The sequence below is a fragment of the Phycodurus eques genome, chromosome 17, assembly GCF_024500275.1.
Source record: "Phycodurus eques isolate BA_2022a chromosome 17, UOR_Pequ_1.1, whole genome shotgun sequence".
Classification (NCBI taxonomy): Eukaryota; Metazoa; Chordata; class Actinopteri; order Syngnathiformes; family Syngnathidae; genus Phycodurus; species Phycodurus eques.
In genome coordinates this window covers 21,277,367-21,297,406 of record NC_084541.1, presented here as the reverse complement: position 1 = coordinate 21,297,406, position 20,040 = coordinate 21,277,367, and the positions used below count along the sequence as shown (strand labels likewise).

At 47.8% G+C, this 20,040-nt stretch overlaps 1 pseudogene; it reads left to right on the top strand.

Annotated features, from left to right (window-relative positions):
* The first annotated feature begins 232 nt into the window (after positions 1-232).
* LOC133415594 (serine/threonine-protein kinase TAO1-like) lies at positions 233-19,955 on the top strand (annotated as a pseudogene).
* The last annotated feature ends 85 nt before the right edge of the window (positions 19,956-20,040 follow it).

Below are 20,040 nucleotides of genomic sequence, written 5' to 3'. Positions count from 1 at the left end.
ATCTGTAATCCTTTCATAGCCATTTTTATATGAATTTATTTAAGAGGGGCGGAAAGACGGATGAAGGTTTTTATAATGCCCTCGGATGTGCTTGGGGAAGAGAACAGCCGCTGATGAACTTAATCGCAGGCAAACACGATGCACATTCGTACGAGCTGTTGTCGGCTACAGCTCACAACCGGCCACTCACACGCAGAGCCAGCGTTCAAGCTGAAATCTGAAATGTGTCTTTGTGACGTCACGGACGCCAATCAACAGGAAGGAAGGGGCTTCCGCCAAAAGCACAACCCTGCCTTGAAACCATCATTTAAAACCCTCAGCCAGGCTAGAGGCCCTACTTCTTGAAACCTTAAGTTGAAGTTGAATAAGTGCAATTGTAAACCAAAAAATAAGTACAAATGTAATGATTAAAAAAGAGGCACGTTTCCCTTTGTCGCCCGTCGCCAGGCAGCATCCGTCCAAGCCTCCATCATCAGCCGCCTCCCCCTCCTCTCGCGAGCTTGTCATTCACAACATTGCCTGTATCCGACGCAGCAGGCCGCCGAAGCTGCTCGCCGTCGAGCTAACGGCACACAGCGCGGAGCTGACCGACGAGGAGAAGCCTGACAGCCGCCCGACAGCCCGCCGGAGGGCCTTCCCCCCGGCATGCCGGCCCTTTAGCTCCCTCGTCGGGAAGACTCGGGCTGCGGTGTCGGTTAGCAGTCGGCTAACGCTCCGAGCTTGGATTTCCCGGAAGGACGCTGGCTCGCGTTGGCGTCGGCCGCCCTTCTCCGGCCTCCGGAGCGGACTCACCGGCGGCGGCGTCGGTGACCAGCACGCCCGCCGCTCGTCGTCGTCGTCGTCGAGCTGCGCGGATTGGCCTTTCGCCTTTGGCCGGGTGAGCCTTGCGCGGCTAGTTGTTAGCACCGATGCTAGCTGGCTAGGCGAAAGTTACTGTCTCGCTTTCTCGCTGACAGCTTTCAAAATGACCCCCGGCGATCATTTCGTCACATTGGCCGTTTGTTTGTGTGCGTATTGGACTGTGCGTGTGTGAAACGGGGACGCGCGGCGTGGATGTGCCAGGCAAAATGGAACCGTTGCGGATTGTTGTGCTAACGGCTACGTTAGCGAGCTAATCCGCTTTCTTATCCCGGGGGAGCTAGCTTGCTTGCTTGCTTGCTTGGTTGCTTGCCTGCCTGCCTGCCTGCCTGCCTGCCTGCCACTCCCTCAACGCTGCACAACACTCGGCTTCAGGGGGCTTCATGTGACGTTGGGGAGGGGGGGCGCTTGTGTTTATTCACGGGGACCTACGTCACTCCACAGGGAAAATACAGTAAGGTGTTGTTTTCCTGATCCGTTTTCTAAAAGTCAGCCATCAGTGACACCATGTTCTCATAGTGCTGAGCGATGTGGTCTTGAGCAAAATGGACTTTTTAGTGTTTTCATATAAACAGTTGTGGGCATGGAGTGCCGAACTAAACACTAAGTTCCGGAAATGCATCTGGGAGCGAGACTTTTTCACCGATTAGGGTTTCAAGCCTTGGTTATGGTGTTTCCACTAACCAGAGTTACAGTTTCAAGTTTGGATTCCAAAGTAGCGTTTTCTAGCCTAAGTTACGCTTCACAATTAGGGTTTCAAAGTAGGATTGCAAGCCAGAAGAATTACAAAAGAGGGTTTCAAGCCAGAGTTTGGCTTCCAAGTTCAGGTTTTTCAACGTTTTGGGTTTCAAGTTTAATGCCGTTCGACTCTGTGATGAAATGCCACAGCCGACCTTACTAAATCCAGCCTCTTGGTTGTTATGGTAACGAAGGCCCGGCTCGCCATTGGCCCAGCGCTATTTTGTAGTGGGATCAAAGCTTGGTGTACTGTCCCAAAAAGCAGCCCATTTCAACATGGCAAAAAATACATGTGTGCTTGTTGACCCTTGACCCCACAGACATGTTATTAAGACACCTGCGAAGTGTTTTCAATTTCTAATGTAGCGATTGCAGCATGTTATCGCTAGAACACGTAATACGCATGCGAATTGTACGATTATGCTCACATAGTTAAACATTTGGATGAACGTGGGTGGCGACTGTGTTACGTTACCACAGTAACAGCGTTGCAGGAAGCTGCGCTTGTTGCCGTCGTCGTGCGAGCACGCTTCCAATCACCGTCTGTATGCCCGTGAGGAGGATGAGGATGAAGATGAGTGAGCTGGAGGACTGATGATTGATGATGGTGATCAAGATGACAACGATGATGTCATCAGGGCACCCCCCCCCTCTCGTGTTGTTGACGTGATCGACAGCCGTCATGCCGAGACGAGAACGAATGTCGCGCCACGTGAGCTCGAGGGTTGACATGCTTTTTGCTTTTCCTTTTTTTTCTCTGTGTGTTTTTGTGGTTGTGAGGTCACCACATTCCTTTCCCAGCCACAGTGAAACGCAAAAGTGTGATGATGATGATGACGACCGTAGAACAGGATATCGTCCAAGTGGGAAATTGTCAAAGAGGAGATGTTACAACACAAAAGTTGACACGTCCAATAGAGTTAAGCGATTTGCTCAAAAGCCAACACTTTAGATTGGTTACTAATTGTAAAATAAAATCAAATAATAGCAAAATAAATCACAGATTGATTTGTGAAAAATGCCAGCGATATATTTTTATGTACTAGTTGTAGACGTGGCGGCAGGGTGGATGACTGGTTAGAACGTCTGCCTCACAGTTCTTGGGACCGGGGTTCAAATCCCGTCCCCGCCTGTGTGGAGTTTGCATGTTCTCCCCGTGCCTGGGTGGGTTTTTTGCGGGCACTCCGGTTTCCTCCCACATCCCAAAAACATGCGTGCTAGGTTGATTGAAGACTCCAAATTGCCCGTAGGCGTGAATGTGAGTGCGAATGGTTGTTTATTTCTATGTGCCCTGCGATTGGGTGGCGACCAGTTCAGGGTGTACCCCGCCTCCTGCCCGATGACAGCTGGGATAGGCTCCGGCACGCCCGCGACCCGCGTGATGAGGAGCGGCTCAGAAAATGGACGGATGGATAGTTGTAGATGTCACAATGATGATAAAACAGCTAAGACAAGCGTGTGTTGACAGTAATGAGATATGGGCGTGACTTCTTAAGCATTTTTTTTGAGCATGGTTAGCATGTAGCATTGCGATTAAAATCTTATAAAATGCAGAAAGTGAAATCATGTCTCGCCTCCTGTGTAGAAATGAGGGTGGCCGTTTTTCCGTTGTGGTCTGATGACGTCTGAGGCTGACGGGTTAGCCAGGAAACAAGCAGCCCCCCCCGCCAAAAAAAAAACTTAACTTCATCCTTCAATCCATTTTCTGAGCCCGACGCCCACGTCACTCAGCGGGCCGGGCCCCGCCTTTTACAGCTGTACACGCACAAAAGTCACAGATACTACAGTGGAAGGTGAGGATGGCGACTCCAAGTGGACAAAAATAATACCTGCACCTCACACCTATATGTTTAATCATGCAAATTTTACGCGCACAATTTTTATCCGATCAGTGGATAGAATATATGATTTGAACAATATTTGCTTTATGTTGTAATGTGTCAATGTGCTTAAAACAAATGTAATCCGCTAATGAATCCGTCAGTTCCTCTTTATTTTGCATCGTGATTCCAGTACTTCAGCATCTGGAGTTTCTTGAAGACGTTTTATCTTGAAGTCAAAAGGTGAAACGTCTTCAAGAAAGGAGAAGAGTCCAGTTGCCTTGATTCAACCTTCGTGAATTTTCACCACCTGCGTGACCGACAGTCGACACGGACGTACGTACGTAAGGCCCGCCCTGTTGTTGACTTGCTTGTCCGTCCGTCCTTCTTGTGCCCGCAGGCGTCCACGCGCGCATCCCCGTGACGCCGCCGTATCCTCCGATGAGCGCGGGGCCGCTCCGCCGTAGCTCAGCAGCCTCAGCGTCGCGCGGCCGAGTCCTCGCGGGGGTCGCCCCGGGACCCCTCTAGCCGGCCGGCATGCCGTCGTCGGCTCGAGCGGGGAGCCTGAAGGACCCCGAGGTGGCCGAGCTCTTCTTCAAGGAAGACCCCGAGAAGCTCTTCTCCGACCTGCGCGAGATCGGCCATGGCAGCTTCGGCGCCGTCTACTTTGTACGTATGACCTACGTACGCGGTATTTGCATACTTTGTGCACCCTGTTTTCGGCAGCCATATTCACACAAACAGTTCAGGAAAAACACAGCAACTTTTTTGATATTTTGACCATTTTTCATTTTCAGTTAACCGACGCTCTGAATCAGTGGTTCTCAAATTTTCTACACCACAAAAAAAAAATGGCTCTCCAAGTACCACCGTCGTGACTAACATTAAGATACAGTTGCTAGTATGATTAACTAACTCACTCGTTAACCTGACCCTCAAAAATCTAAAGTGTGTTTCATATAATTTTAACCTACTTCAACACAATTTGAACATTAACACTGTGCTTGAATATAAGAAAATTCATGAAGTACTGCAATAATGGTTACATTAAAATCCATTTCACTTCAAGGGTCAATAAAAAATGTACATAAATGAAGGTTAACAACAAACAGTTGTTAAAGGTTCAATGCAAATATTTGGACCTAAAAGTTAAATATAGCAGAACTTGCTGTGATTCCTTTGCATACCTCTAGGGGGCGGCCACCTTAGTCGTCTTTTATTGTGGGAAGCCTAAGGCACACCTGTGCAATAAATGTTTTGCACTGAGTGAAGCAAATGGTGCTGTTTTTCTGCCCCCATTGCAAAAAAATATGGGTGGGTCATAATATTCCAGCTGGTACGTTTTGCTCGTGTTTGATGTTTCTTCTCGATGTGAACACCGCGCAGGCACACGACGTGCGCACCAACGAGGTGGTGGCCATCAAGAAGATGTCGTACAGCGGGAAGCAGTCCAACGAGGTGAAGCAGCATGTGGCACGCATGCACAACAGAGCACAACATATGAGGGCTGTGCATTTCGTCCCTTTTTCATTACAACTGATTTGTATTGTGTGTGTGTGTTTTTGTTTTGTTTTTTGTGTGTGACTTCCATAGTTGAAGCATGTCTCCGCTGTCATGCAATGCTTGCACTAACAACATGGCTTCAAATATAAAGAAGCTAGTTTAAAAAAGCACAGTCAACCTCTATTTTAAATCCTTATTGAAGATTGTGGTTTTATACATGTTTTGACAACATTTTTATTTATTTCTTTCCCAAGTGGAAGTGAAGCACTTCACATTAGATGATAAGTGAAATATTTTTTCTCGTTTCTTTCATCCATTTTCAGTACCGCTTATCCTCATCAGGTTTGCGGGGGAATTTGAAGTTATTGGTTCAAAAAAACAAAAACTGTTTGAAAACTTGAGGAGAAATAAAGCAAATCCCAGATGGGGGAAAAAAACAACAAGAAAGAGCAAAACTTGTTCTGTCTAATGTTACTCTTTCTTTAATCGAGGGGAAAAAAGATTTAAATTGGTAATCTGATTTTTGTGAAGAAAACTCAGAATTTTATTTTCCTTATCGCCCAGCCCTGCAACGCGCACGCGCACGTGCACGTGCACACGTGCATCTCAATTCCTTTCAATGTCATGGGAAAGTTCATTGAGTTCACTCATTATATAATAGCTAATCGTATTATTCAAATTCATTAAACACATCGGAAAATACTTTTCAGATGGCAAAATCCGAGCAAATGTCTGTGTTCAAAATCACGATTGTTTTTTATGGAATATTCAAATTTATTGAGATGGTGAATTTTGAGTTTTTCGTTGGTTATAAGCTTGAATCATTGCATTATTACACCAATTAAAATCATGAAATATTTCACTCAGGGTAGCAAATTTATGATCATTTCACTTTTTGAATTGAACTACTAAAATCACTGAACTTTGCTACAATATTTGACCTTATTGTGCAATGTAGACCGTATATTTGTAAAAGTGCACGCAGAGAAGATTTGTGAGGCGTCTTGTAAGCGTTGATGTTCTCCTCCGCAGAAGTGGCAGGACATCATCAAGGAAGTGAAGTTCCTCCAGAGGATCCGACACCCCAACAGCATCGAGTACAAAGGATGTTACCTGCGCGAGCACACGGCTTGGGTCAGTTTTGCTTTGCTTTGCTTTTATTATACAATTAGAAAAACAAAACATCGGTCTACAGGAAAAATGAAAACGTTTACATGCCGTCAACTGCATGCCGAAGCAGCAGGTGGTGCTATAACCTGTAACGTCATTTTAGTCTGAAGAAAGTCATTTCCCTAAAAAGGAATAGTGACAACGTTACTCAATAGACAGCAGAACTCCGCCGAGGCCAAATAATCCAAAATGGCAAGTGCACAATACCGCCTCCTACAGGACAAAAGTGGTGTAGCAGTTTAATTATTCTGTTTTGGCGGAGATTTGCCGTTGTAGTTCTTGTGCCTTTACAGGAAATGACTTTCTTCAGGCTTCTGATTGGCTAAAAGGACAGTACTGTTATGCCACTCCAGTCCTGTCAGAGGTGATCTTGTACACCTGCCGCAAAAAGATGAACATATGGTTGAATATATTTTTTCCCCCCTACTTATTGATCTTGAATTAAAGTACTTCAGTCTTTCATGTCATTATTTTTAGGGTTATTGATGTGCAATTTTCATTATATTGTATGAAGTGGTCTTGAGTGTCTGGAAAGATGTTTATGTCAAATATAAATAAATGTATTCCTTTTATTTTTATGTTATTGCCTCTACCATTTTTCGTAGACATTGTTTTTTTCACATAAGCTTGCAACGCAACAAACAGAAATATTTAAAAAAAGCTTGTGTAGCGTTTCCAGTGCCAATGTGTGTGTGTGTGTGTGTGTGTGTGTGTGTGTGTATTGCGCAGCTGGTGATGGAGTATTGCCTGGGCTCGGCCTCTGACCTCCTGGAAGGTGAGTGCATGTGTTGTACAAAAATAAGATTTAGAGCGCCTCGTTGTCGGCCGTGAGTGCGCGCACGTTGCTCAGAGAAAGAATGAAGAGCGAGGAGAGGGGAAATACAGAAGAAAGTCCGACTTCGTGTCGGCTTCTCCGTTTTAGAGCGCCTCGTTGTCCCGGCGTGGAAAGGTCCCACGACAACCCGGTGGCATATATTCGCTGGTGTTGGGCGAAATTCTGGTACCTCCTAAAGCATCACTTTTCAGGGAAGAAAAAAAAATGCCAAGCTTGTTGCCCCGTTAGCATTGCGTCATCATCAAAGAGAAGAAGATATTTCAAACACTTTCGATTGTTCAGTCATTTGTAAAACAAAAACAATCGAACGCACGCACGCACGTAGGGACTGACCAATAGTTCCGATTTGTGAACAAACATGAATTTGACCCATTCTGGCCACATGTTGTGTTGGCATGCGTGATCTGAAGCGATGCCCCATTGTAAATCCACATGGTTTCATATGACGCCCTTTGCAGCTGGAACATCTTCGACTCTTATGGGAAGGCTTTCCACAAGGCTCGGGAGTGAGTTTATCGGAACCTTTGTGCGTCGTGTCGAACGCGAAGACCTGGCTCGCTGTCCGGTCCGAATCCAATTGAGTTTTCGAATCCTTCGAATTTGGCAGGGCCCTTCTCTCGGCGGCGTTTATTTTCACTTTCCAGGGATTTTAACGAGTGAACCTTTTGAAATAGGATCGTCGGAAACGGATGAATCGAGCTGCTTTGACTTTTTGGAGTTGTGTCTTGCGCTACCAGTTCACAAGAAGCCTCTGCAAGAAGTGGAGATCGCCGCCATTACCCACGGTGCACTGCAGGGGCTGGCCTACCTGCATTCGCACAACATGATCCACAGGTGGCGCCCCCTTGGTCTCGTGGCATGTACGCGCGCGTGCCAACGCGCCCGTCTCTAACACGTTTGTCCCGTGCGGCAGGGACGTGAAGGCGGGAAACATCCTGCTGACGGAGCCGGGGCAGGTCAAACTGGCCGACTTTGGCTCCGCCTCCATCGCCTCGCCCGCCAACTCCTTCGTGGGGACGCCGTACTGGTCAGTGACACTTTCTCACAATTGGAAGCATTCCAACTCGTCATTGATAACAAAAATAATGCAAAATACAATACAAAGAAACAAGGATCAAAAATTCCATGACACTTTTCACACCGACATTAGCCCGTTTGGTGGGGGCGGTCCGATCTAATGCAACTGTTATCCCCATCCCATCTAGAACCGGGACAATGGCACGTTCGGATTGTGTCACTATGGCGACCTGGGGCCGAGCGAGGGTGTGGGGGGAAGACAAAGAAGTGTCTGGTAGAGCTTGGAGCTTTTTGGCTTTTTTGACACCTCAAAGTATAAAACAACAAAACCGCGACGGACAAAAAGGGCTTTTGATGTCGATAAAATCCTTTCTTTCCAAATGTCCCGCTAAGAAACACGCCACGAGCGAGGCCGACTCGCCGCGCGGCTCCAGTTGAACGTCAGCGGCGTTTTTACACGCCGTCCGTCATTCACTCCATGAACTGCGTCTGCTTTTCTCAGCACGGCGACGCACACTTTCGACGACCTAGCGCAACGCGTACTCCGCTCATACCGCACATATCCATTCTCTGTTGGCGTGCGAGGCGCCTAAACTTGTCTGACTTGCACCGTGTTTCCATTTCTCTCCCTAATAGTTGACGTGACAAGCTGAGATTCAGCGCCTAATCATTCTCTTTCACTCCAAAGTAGTAGTAGTAGTAGTAGTAGTAGTAGTATACAAGACATATATATATATATATATATATATATATATATTAGTTTTTTTTCTCCATAACATGTCCCCTTTCAAATGACTTTTTGTCAGGATGGCGCCCGAGGTGATCCTGGCCATGGACGAGGGCCAGTACGACGGGAAGGTGGACGTCTGGTCTTTAGGCATTACGTGTATAGAACTAGGTAACGCTTGTCTACGTTGTATATTTGGTGGAGTCGCATTGAAATGAGAATAATGTGACTTGTTTGTGCCCGTTGCAGCCGAGAGGAAGCCGCCCTTGTTTAACATGAACGCCATGAGTGCCTTATACCACATAGCGCAGAATGAGAGTCCCACGCTGCAGTCCAGCGAATGGTACGCACACGCGCGCGCACACGCTTAACAATGTCAGCCACACGCCGCCGGACCACATCCGGTTGTCCACAGGGTTTCAATAGGTTGTCGAGGAAAAGGCCATTGAAATGTCGCAAACGGAATTTAATGATCATTCCTGTTACATTTCAGGACAAATTCTCCCTTCAAAATGAATCATTTTGGTGATAGAAATGATACAAAGAAATCACTAAAAAGTGAAATCAAAAATGTCGTCTTCTGGCCTGCATTTGTCAGGTTCCTTTTTATTGGATGCTATCTTCCTTCAGTGCCAACATGTGCTTGCTACGGAGACAAATGCCATTAAAATGCAAGATTTCACAGCACAAATGCATTTTCGTCAGCACTACTGTAAACGCCGTGTATATTATGATGTGCAAAACATGACATTTGGATGTAAGGGTTTTCGGACCCCTGGAGGATCAGCTGGTGCCTTTGGCATTCGGCCAAAGAGGATCTTTGGCGATAAATAAGGTGATAAAAATATGACGACCGACTTTCACCGTGTTGCAGTGCAATCATAAAGATATTGTGAAAAGATTTTGCAAAAAAGGCTAGTTTTTGTCATGACAGTGCCGTTGTCTTTGCAGTGTGAATTGGGGATTTTTACCCATGAAAATATGAAATCTATTTTTGGAAACAAACGTGCGAGCATTCAGTCGTTTTTATTGTCCCTCAGTGGGGAAATTTGTTTTGCAGTCTAGGGAGACAACAATAACAATCAGGGCAACAGTCGTAGAAATACAAAATATTCAAAACGTATCAGTAGTAACCATCAATGAAACCGGTGAGACAAAGGAAAAGACGCACATGTTTGTGCACATGCAACATTTTAATTGCAGTGGGATCAAAACATTTTGTGGCTTTTGGCCCACGTTCTTGTGATGAAAGCGGCAGCATTTTGCCGCAAAAATGCAGATTGTGTCAGGAAGGCAATATTTATTTTGTACGAAATTGTAAGTGACCGCTCGTGTCGTTGTCACAGGACGGATTACTTCTGCAACTTCATCGACTCCTGCCTGCAGAAAATCCCGCAGGACCGCCCGCACTCGGACGACATGCTCGGCGTAGGCGCGCACACGCACATCGGGGCCACTTGTAGGCCCGCTTAAACAAAGATTGAAAAGAACAGCGTACGTACTATGTCAAGCTATAACACAGTTGGAATGTCCCGCGTGCCCAGCACGCGTTCCTGCAGCGCGAGCGTCCCGACTCGGTCCTGATGGACCTCATCATGAGGACCAAGGACGCCGTGCGCGAGCTGGACAACCTGCAGTACCGCAAGATGAAGAAGATCCTCCTGCAGGAGGCCCACAACGGACCCGCGCCAGAAGTCCCCGACCCAGACGAGGTACGCAGATACTAATACGTACACCGGTAACTTGACTTCCCGGTTCCATTTGTTCCGTCAAGTTTGGCCGACCAAATGTCCCCGTTGAAATGAACTGAAATGCCAATCACCCGTTCCAGACGCTCAAACGAAACGACACTACTGCAATTTTATTGTGAAGTGTTTTTAATCACGAGAAATGCCACAATATTGTATAAAAATAAGGATGGGCGAGCGCCGTGACCAGGCATCGGCGTCGGGCCGATCCCGGTCTTAAAACCCGGGAAGTCTTTCGAGACCGGCCCCCGACACTTTAGGCAAAACAATCTGACACGGAATAAGTCCTCCTCGCCAGTAGTCAGCGCTGCGAGCTTTGACACGTCAGCAAATCATCATGCGTGTCAGAAAAGCAGACTCAACTCACTCACAAAGAGCAGCAGTTTAGCAAATAATGAACAAATGGCTTCAAGCTGTTTATCGGCACGCCCATATGAAGGTGACGCAAAAACTAAACATAAGACAAACAGAATGACATGGTGTCTATTTCAAACACAACGCCTTTGCCTTTGGAAAGTCCGCTAGCTCAGTGCTAACGCACAATGCAAAAGGTCATAAACTAGCATCGGTGTCACTGTGCTATAACCCTTCAAGCAATGAGCACTTAAACACAAATGCTAGTAACGCTTGTAACAACATACTGTATATAACAATACTCACAGGCATAAATTCTTTATCCTCTGCGAAGAGCGACAACTATTACTGCAGCTCACTACAGCTGAGTCACATACTGTAGTTGTGAAACTCTACTTTAATTGTCTTTATTTTACTGCCCCCTGGTGGACGAGAAGGATTATTGGCATTTCCGTTCATTTCGGTGCCTGGAATGAAAGATCCGCTGTATAATGTGAACGATAAAAAGTGACAATGCCGCATGTGTGTTACATCCACGGCGCGGCGGTCAGGAGCTGGAGGCGGGCGGCGGGCGCACGGGCACGGTGAACAGCGTGGGCAGCAACCAGTCCACCCCCAGCATGTCCATCAGCGCCAGCTCGCAGAGCAGCTCCGTCAACAGTCTCAACGACGCGGCGACGGCGCACGACAGCCGCAGCGAGCTCGAGCTCATGGACGGAGACCACACCGTCATGTCCAACAGCTCCGTCATACACCTCAAGCCCGTACGCACGCGCGCCTATCGGACACTTGATTGGGAGAGCCGCCCGCACTTTGTAACGTCCAAAACATCATTGAGTGGCTTTACACGGTAGCAGGCCAATGACATGTTGTGACAAATATGCTGGATTTGCAATGAAAACAACATATTTTGCTAGAAAATGCTCCTCGCTGTACTGAAAGCGATTGATTTTGCTTTGAACATTCTCAGCAACAAAGTACTTCTGTGTTAAAAATGCAAACAAAGGAACATTTTGGCTACAAAATGCTATCTTGTCAACGTCAATGACATTGCACTACAAAATGCACATTTTTGCAACGAAAACAACGCATTTGTTTAAAATGAGAAGTATATATTTTGTTCCTAAAATCCTAGCAACGTATTGTGCCACTAAATGCTAGTTTGTGCAGTCAAAATTTGGATTCTCCTTGTAGTAAACTGCCACACAATGCTAGTTGTTGTGAGGAAAACAGCTTACCATAAAATTGTGCAGTGCAGGTGGGTATTCTTGAGAAAAATACGAGATTGTGCTACGGCTATGATGTATGTAGCGACGTCTTTCCCCAAATGGCTTGGCTTAACGAGGTGCGGTCGTGTGCTCAGGACGAAGAGGGGGAGACGTTCTCGGGGGAGCAGGCGTCCGGCGCCCAGCCTTCGGAGCCTTCGGAGACGGCGGCGGCGGCTCCCAGGAAGCATCAGCGCAACAGAGAGCACTTTGCCACCATCCGCACCGCCTCCCTGGTAAGAGAGGCGCGACGTTGGCAGCAAACCGCTAGAGCAGGTTGGCAGCACCTTTCTGTTGTTGCTCAAGGCCCCTTTTGGAATTTTGGGCGGGGCACGTCATTTCTAGGTGACGGAAGGGAAAAAAACCAAAAAGTTCTCACCAGTAATTCAGAAAAATAGCATGCATCCTCGTTTTCAATTGCATTAGTTCTGATTAATGAAGCAATTCTTTTATAAAAGTATATTTCAAATTTGACTAAAATGGGTTGAAACGAAATAAACCAATGGTGAAATTGTTTACTTGTCCACAATATATTAAACAGGCTAGGAAGACTGGTTAGCACGTGCGCCTCGCAGTTGTGAGGTTGCGGGTTCAAATCCGGCCCCGCCTGTGCGGAGTTCGCACGTTCTCCCCGTGCCTACTTTTCCTCCCACATCCCCGAAACATGCGTGCTAGGTCGACGGAAGACTCTAACTTGCCCGTAGGTGCGAATGGTTGTTTGTTCCTGTGTGCCCTGCGATCGGCCGGCGACCGGTTCAGGGTGTACCCCGCCTCCTGCCCGATGACAGCCGGGATGGGCTCCGGCAAGCCCGCGACCCTTGTGAGGATAAGGCGCTACAGAAAATGGATGGATGGATGGATGGATGTTTATTTGAGTCCAATTTCTTGCTCAGATGACAGCAAAGGGCCAATTATTTACTGAGAGAAATGAATCCAAACTTCGGGAAGACTAATAGGGAGAGCGTTATTGTTCCCGCGGGTCAGGTGACACGCGAGATGCAGGAGCACGAGCAGGACTCGGAGCTGCGCGAGCAGATGTCGGGCTACAAGCGCATGCGGCGGCAGCACCAGAAGCACCTGATGGCGCTGGAGAACAAGCTGAAGGGCGAGATGGACGAGCACCGGCTGCGCCTGGACAAGGAGCTGGACGGCCAGAGGAGCAGCTTCGCCCAGGAGATGGACAAGCTGCTCAAGAAGCACCACGCCGCCCTCGACAAGGACGTGAGACCGCCGCCGCCGGCCCGTCGTCGTACGCTCGCCCAAATTGTTCCTTCGCTCTCTCGCTCATTCGATTGAATGCCCGCTACCGCTGAAGGTAAATGACCTTCCTGAAGAATAAAAAGAAGGTGACGAAAGGCAGTTGATTGGTTGCCACCAAGCAAACCATAGAAAAAGCTCGTGAGCTGTTTTGTTCAAACAAATGGACCTTTCGTCGGAGCAGGCATTCAAAAGGAATAAGAAAGTCGGGAAACGAGAGTGCTCAAACCATTTTTTTCATCTTGACTGCAGTTGGTGGCTGCTCACATGATGTTGGAAAAAAGGCCAGTTTTAAACATAGTCAGTCACGTCAATATTCTCTTTACATATTCAAATCATATTATATATTATTAATGACATTTTTGATGTTGATGTACTGATTAAAATCCAATGGGATTGCAATTAGTCTCCTAGTCTTATCTTTTAAGCGGTATAATTTACTAAGAATCACTTGAGCAATTAATTAATTCCATAAATTAATACGAAAAATATGTAACGGTGAATAGTTTTTCGCTAAGACGCATTAACACATTACAATATACGTTAACGACATTCAAACAAACAAACAAAACAGAAAAATCGGCCTCCAAAAATCCGTATCGGTCGGTGTGACGATGCGCTAATGCTAACCTGCGTGCGTGCAGCTGAAGACGTTCAGCAACGACGAGAAGAAGTTCCATCAGCACATTCAGGTGCAGCAGAAGAAGGAGCTCAGCAGCTTCCTGGAGTCGCAGAAGCGCGAGTACAAGCTGCGCAAGGAGCAGCTCAAAGAGGTGCGACTTTTATTTTGGGAAGGGGTGCACTCCTTAACTCATTCACTGCCAGCCTTCACAGTTAACGTGGATATTTGACTTCGAAAGCCGTCAATGGCAGTGAATGTGTTGAGAGGGATTTTTAAGGGACTATCTAGCGCCACTCTTTATAAAAAAAAAAAAAAAAAAATGGCCTACTAGTGATTGGATGATTCTGAATGCAGTCGCTGCAGTTGGAAATCATTCGTCATCCTCGACTCCCCAATCCCGACAAAGTGGTTTTCAGTGGACTTTTTAGGAACTAGCTACGTCCACTATTTCCAAAAAATCTCTCTCTCTCTCTCTCTCTCTCTCTCTCTCTCTCTCTCCCTTTGCTTCCTCTTTTTCTCTCCCTCTCTTTCTGCCCGTCACTCAGGAGTTGAGCGAGAACCAGTCGACTCCGAAGAAGGAGAAGCAGGAGTGGTTGTCCAAGCAGAAGGAGAACATCCAGCACTTCCAGGTCAACACACGCGCACACACACACACACACACTGCTTGTCCTGGTGGTTTTTCCTTTTTTTCTTCTCCTGGGGGTTCTTCCAACGCTTCTCCTCATGCTTGTAGCAGTTCTTCCGACAGTTCTTCTATTTGGGGTTTGTAACGGTGCATCTTTAAATGTTTCTTGGGGTCTTTCATCTGATGCTTCTCTTGGTTGTTTTCATGCTTTTATTGGTTCTTGTAGTGGTTCTTCTTTTGGTTGGTCTCATGCTTTAATTGCTTTTTCGAATCGATTATGTCAATGCGTATTCGGATGGCATGTATTTCTTCCATTTGTGCTTTTATTGGTTCTTGTAAAGTTCTTCTGGTGGTTCTTCTGATCATCCTTTCAGTGGTTCTTCTGGTTGTACTTCTGATGGTTCTCCTCTTGGTTCTTGTAATGCTTCTTTCGGTTGTTGCGTTTATCTGTTCTTGGAGTGGTTCTTCTTGATGTTTTTTCTGATGGGCCTCCCGACACTTGAATGGATCTTCCGATGCTTCTGTTTGTTCTTCTCATGCTTTTATTGGTTCTTCCGATTTTTCTTGTCGGTTGTTGGTGTAACGTCTTTTGCGCGGCGCAGGCTGAGGAGGAGGCCAACCTGCTGAGGAGGCAGAGACAGTACCTGGAGCTGGAATGTCGGCGCTTCAAGCGCAGGATCCTCATCGCCAGGCACAACGTGGAGCAGGACCTCGCCCGAGAGGTTCGACACACACACACACACACGCACACACGTCCGAACACACACACTCACGGGGCTCTCGCAGGAGCTGAACAAGCGTCAGACGCAGAAGGACCTGGAGCACGCCATGCTCCTCAGGCATCACGAGTCCATGCAGGAGCTGGAGTTCCGGCACCTGGCCGCCATCCAGAAGGCTCGCGCCGAGCTCATCCGCACGCAGCACCAGACGGAGCTGACCAACCAGCTGGAGTACAACAAGAGGAGAGAACGAGAGCTCAGACGCAAACACTTCATGGAGGTCCGGCAGCAGCCCAAGAGCCTCAAGGTACGTGCGCGCTTGTTTAAGCGTCCTTGGCTCACTTGAAAGGTGTGTGAGTGTAACCGTGTATTGGTGTCTGTTCATGCGTGTGTTTGCGTGCGTTCACCCGCGTGTGCGCCCAGTGTAAGGAGCTCCAGATCAAGAAGCAGTTCCAGGAGACGTGCAAGACTCAGACTCGTCAGTACAAAGCTCTGCGCAACCATCTTCTGGAGAGCACGCCCAAGTGCGAGCACAAGGCGGTGCTGAAGAGGCTGAAGGAGGAGCAGACGCGCAAGTTGGCCATCCTGGCGGAGCAGTACGACCACTCCATCAACGACATGCTCTCCACGCAGGCCGTGAGTTCCCGCGACTCGCACCGCGATTACACACTGGAAACGAGACGCCGCTTCAAATGGATGCCGAGCCCGTTCGTCATTCGGGAGTTTTTTTCAAAAACAATATATGATTTCTGAGATATTCTACTACTTTCTTGTAAATATCATGTTTTTTGGAACGATACGACTATTTTTCGGAAAATGTACAAACCTTTCCCGTGAATACGCAAATTTCAAAAAATGACATCAATATTCACATTTTGGGCAGAAAACTTTTCAATTAAATAAATTGAAATTCAATTACATTTTAATTTGAATGTATTTTCATTCAAAAAGAGACTTTTTCCAAAAATGTACGACTTTTAAGTGTGATTGTTTGTTGAACGTAGTATGCGGTATTCCTCTACATCAGTGCTGCAGCTATCGAATATTTTCAGAACCGCATATTCTACCGATTATCCCATCGATGGATGAATCAAATAATCGGATAAAACCGGATTTTGCGTTATTATACAACAATACCAACACACAATACAATAACAATGCATGTAAGATGATTTTTGTTTTGTCCACTTGGTGTCGCCGTCACGTTCTACACTGTAGTATCTGTGACTTTGACTGATTGTGGCTTTAAAAGGCGGGGCCTGACCTCGTGAGTGACGCGGGCGTCAGCGATTGGAGTTTTGTCGGTCGTCGACCGGCAAACCGTCGGCCGGTGCGTCGGTTGCGGGCCATCGAAGCTCATGGATGAAAGCGCTCGTTGCCTTTTTGTTTTGTTCAGTGCGACGGTTGAAAGTGGGGTGATTTACCGGGCGAGCCTGTAACTGCGTGTGCGCGTTTGTGTGTCGCAGCTGCGCCTGGACGAGGCTCAGGAGGGCGAGTGTCAGGTTCTGCGCATGCAGCTGCAGCAGGAACTGGAACTGCTCAACGCCTACCAGAGCAAAATCAAAATGCAGACGGACGCTCAGCACGACAAAGAGAGGCGAGACCTGGAGCAGCGAGTCAGCCTCAGGAGGGCGCTGCTGGAGCAGAAGGTGAGCAGGGCAACGAGGCGCTCAGATGTTTCCGACTCCTTCGTCACTATATAGGAAGGTGGAAAAGTCCACTAAAAAGCCCTGTGTCGTAGTTGTTTTGTTAAGACTCTGTTGGCTACTTATTAGCTGTGATTCCAGTCACCGTTTCAGCCCTCGAGTCGAATATGTAGTCCGCTTTAAGCTTTTACACCTCGATGCCGAGTAATAGTCGTCGACTCATCGACGAGTCGAATCGCGCGTTATTGTCTGAGTCACAGGAACAATGAATATCCGTTCCCAATTTGCAGCGTCAAGGTAAACAAAAAAGTAGACAAATTATGTAGAGAATGTACAATTGTTCACATTTGGGAGAATGAATATAGTATTGTATCATAAAGAGTCGACGAATCGGTTCAAGCCCTCGTCTGCGATGCGCGTGTGTATGTTGACGTTGTTTTTGCGTGTTCAGATCGAGGAGGAGATGCTCTCTCTTCAGAACGAGCGTTTGGAGCGCATCCGTTCTCTCCTGGAGCGGCAGGCCCGCGAGATCGAAGCTTTCGACTCCGAGTCCATGAGGTTGGGCTTCAGCAACATGGTCCTGGCCAACGTCGCCCCCGACTCAGCAGGGGGGCTGGGGAGGCGGCGGGGGGACCCCGGGGGGCGGCCACTGGCCCGCCGGAGGAGGCGGAGCCGGGGGGGGCCATCGCGGTCACCACCACCAGGGCGGCCCCCGGCAGCCCTGGCCCCAGCCCGCCGTGGCCGGGGCGCCGCCCCCCTGGAGCCTCCATCCCCCGGCGGGCGGCGGCCAGAGGGGGGTCGCGGGGGCCGGGGCGGTGAGGAACAGTCCCCAGGCCCTGAGGAGGACGTCATCGGGAGGGAGGGGCGAACAGAGCATGAGCAGAAGCGCTAGCATCGCCTCCAACGCCTCGCACCTCTCCTACGCATGACGCGCACCTGACATCGCCATGGCAACGCAAAGGTCACCCACCGCGTGGCTCGCAGGAAGTGGCGGAAACTCAAAAGCTGGATCCCAGATAGATTCAAGTTAGCATCACGCTGGTATCGTGTCTGCTAGGTAGGGATGGGCGAAGATGGCCTTATTTCGAGTTATCCGGTACTCGGTAAGGCTGCCGATGCCAGCCTCCGACACTGAAGGCGAAACAAATCTGACATTGACTTAGTCCTCCTCGCCCGTATTTGGCGCTACACTGCGGCCGTTTGACACAGCGGCGAGTCGTCGTGTGCGTCCAAAAGAAAGAAAGGCCTTTGGTCACAGCTATGTCATTGTGTTCATTGAAATTTGATGTATCAAAAGTACTCGTGGTATCTGTGAGTATTCAAGAGTGAATACTCCAACTGGTATCGGTCTGAAAAAAAGTGCTATCAAACATCCCTACTAGAAGCTAAGAGCACTATGCTAGCCACATCATGCTAGTGTCATGTCTGCCATTTTAGCACCACGCTAAAGCCATTTCAATGTCATGTTTGTGTCATACTGCCATGTTAGTGCGATGTCAGTGCCATGCTAATCTCTCGTTAACGCCGTATTTGCGTTTTTCTGTCATGTTAGCATCATGCTAGTGTTATACTAAGTGTCATGTATGCCAAGATAGCATCATAGTAGCGTCCTTGCTGCCATTTTAGTGTTACATGACTGTTAGCCACTTGTTAGTTATTTGCTAGTTTCCGTTCGGCGTCATATTAGCGTCCCGTCTGACATGTTAGTGTCAAGTCTGCCGAACTAGTGTCGGGGTCTCGCTAGTCTGCTGTTAGCGTCCTGTCTGTTTGCGTGGGGGGAAAAAAACGACGTTTAGGCAGAGCTAGCGTAGCTAACAGCTAACTGTGTCGTTCTGATGTTAGCTGTTGACTTTCCGCTAAGTCCTGCGTTAGCCTCATTCACAGCAACACCCTAAGAACACGTTTATAGGACGTGATGCATTTGTTTTTACAATTTGAAAAGAATTCCCAAGTCTGTGACATATTTTGGTCACTTATGCCGCGAAAATGCCAAATGTCGTCGAGCCTTTCTGCCAAGTCATCGGCTGAGAAACTCCAAAGTATTTTGCTTCAAAAATGTTCACATATTTGGCCACAGAAAAGATGGAAACGTTGACGGGAATGTCATTTTTGCAACAGAAACGACATTTCGCAACAAAAAAACAAGTGCTGGTTTTTGCGATGAAGTACTGTGCTGCAAAATGACGGCGACAACTTGCTTGTTTTACTTGAACTGTAAAACAAAACATTTGGACTCAAGTCGTTTTTGCGTCATATGCTTCAGCAACGTGGATGCGGAGGAGGCCATGCTGTGATTGGCTGCTGTGCTCCTCCTACCTTCCTAGCTTCTGATTTTCCTAGCATCCTACCATCCTATTTTCTTTCCCGCCTAGCTTCTCACCTTCCTAGCTTCCTACCCTGCTACCTTCCTCGCTTCTGATTTTCCTACATCCTACTTTGTTAGCCTCCTCGCTTCCTAGTTTCTGACCTTCTTCCCCTACGACCCTCCTAAGTTCCGATCCTTCCCTGGCGTGACGCCCTGCTCCGCGTCACTTTCCTCACCATCCGCCACGCCCGCCCCGCCCCCTGGCAACAAAATCAAGACGGAATCTGTTAGCGGCTTTCTCCTGTCAATCAAAGTGTAAATATGTACATGAAGATAACAATCGAGTGATGTCACGGGTGCAATGTACAGTCAAACATGTTCATATTGTAAATCGTGTCAAAGATTTAACGGGAAATTTACGGACAAAACAACGGCGACGTCTGCCAGCTTGCACGCTCGCCCGTTAACGGCTAACGGGGCGGGCGAGATCGCACAAACCAATCGGCGTGTCTGTTGTGGCCCCGCCCTGCCCCCCCCCCCCCAGCTGTGCTGAAGCGCGTCCCGTATTCTTTGCCGTCATTGGTGGAAGCAGAAAATGGGACGGAAGGTCACGTTGCACAAGAGAGAAGTTATTCCTCGCAGAGAGCAGTTGAGAAGATTCGAAGGAAATGTTGCTATTCGCTTTGTTTCTGTCGGAAGAGGGCGACTGGATTAAGAATTCTGTGTAATAAAGTCCATTTTTTTTATTTGGTGTCTTTGTCATCGTTCTTCAACCATTTTGCACTCGAGCAAAAATAAAATAATACGAATTGGGTTGGTTGCCACACAAGG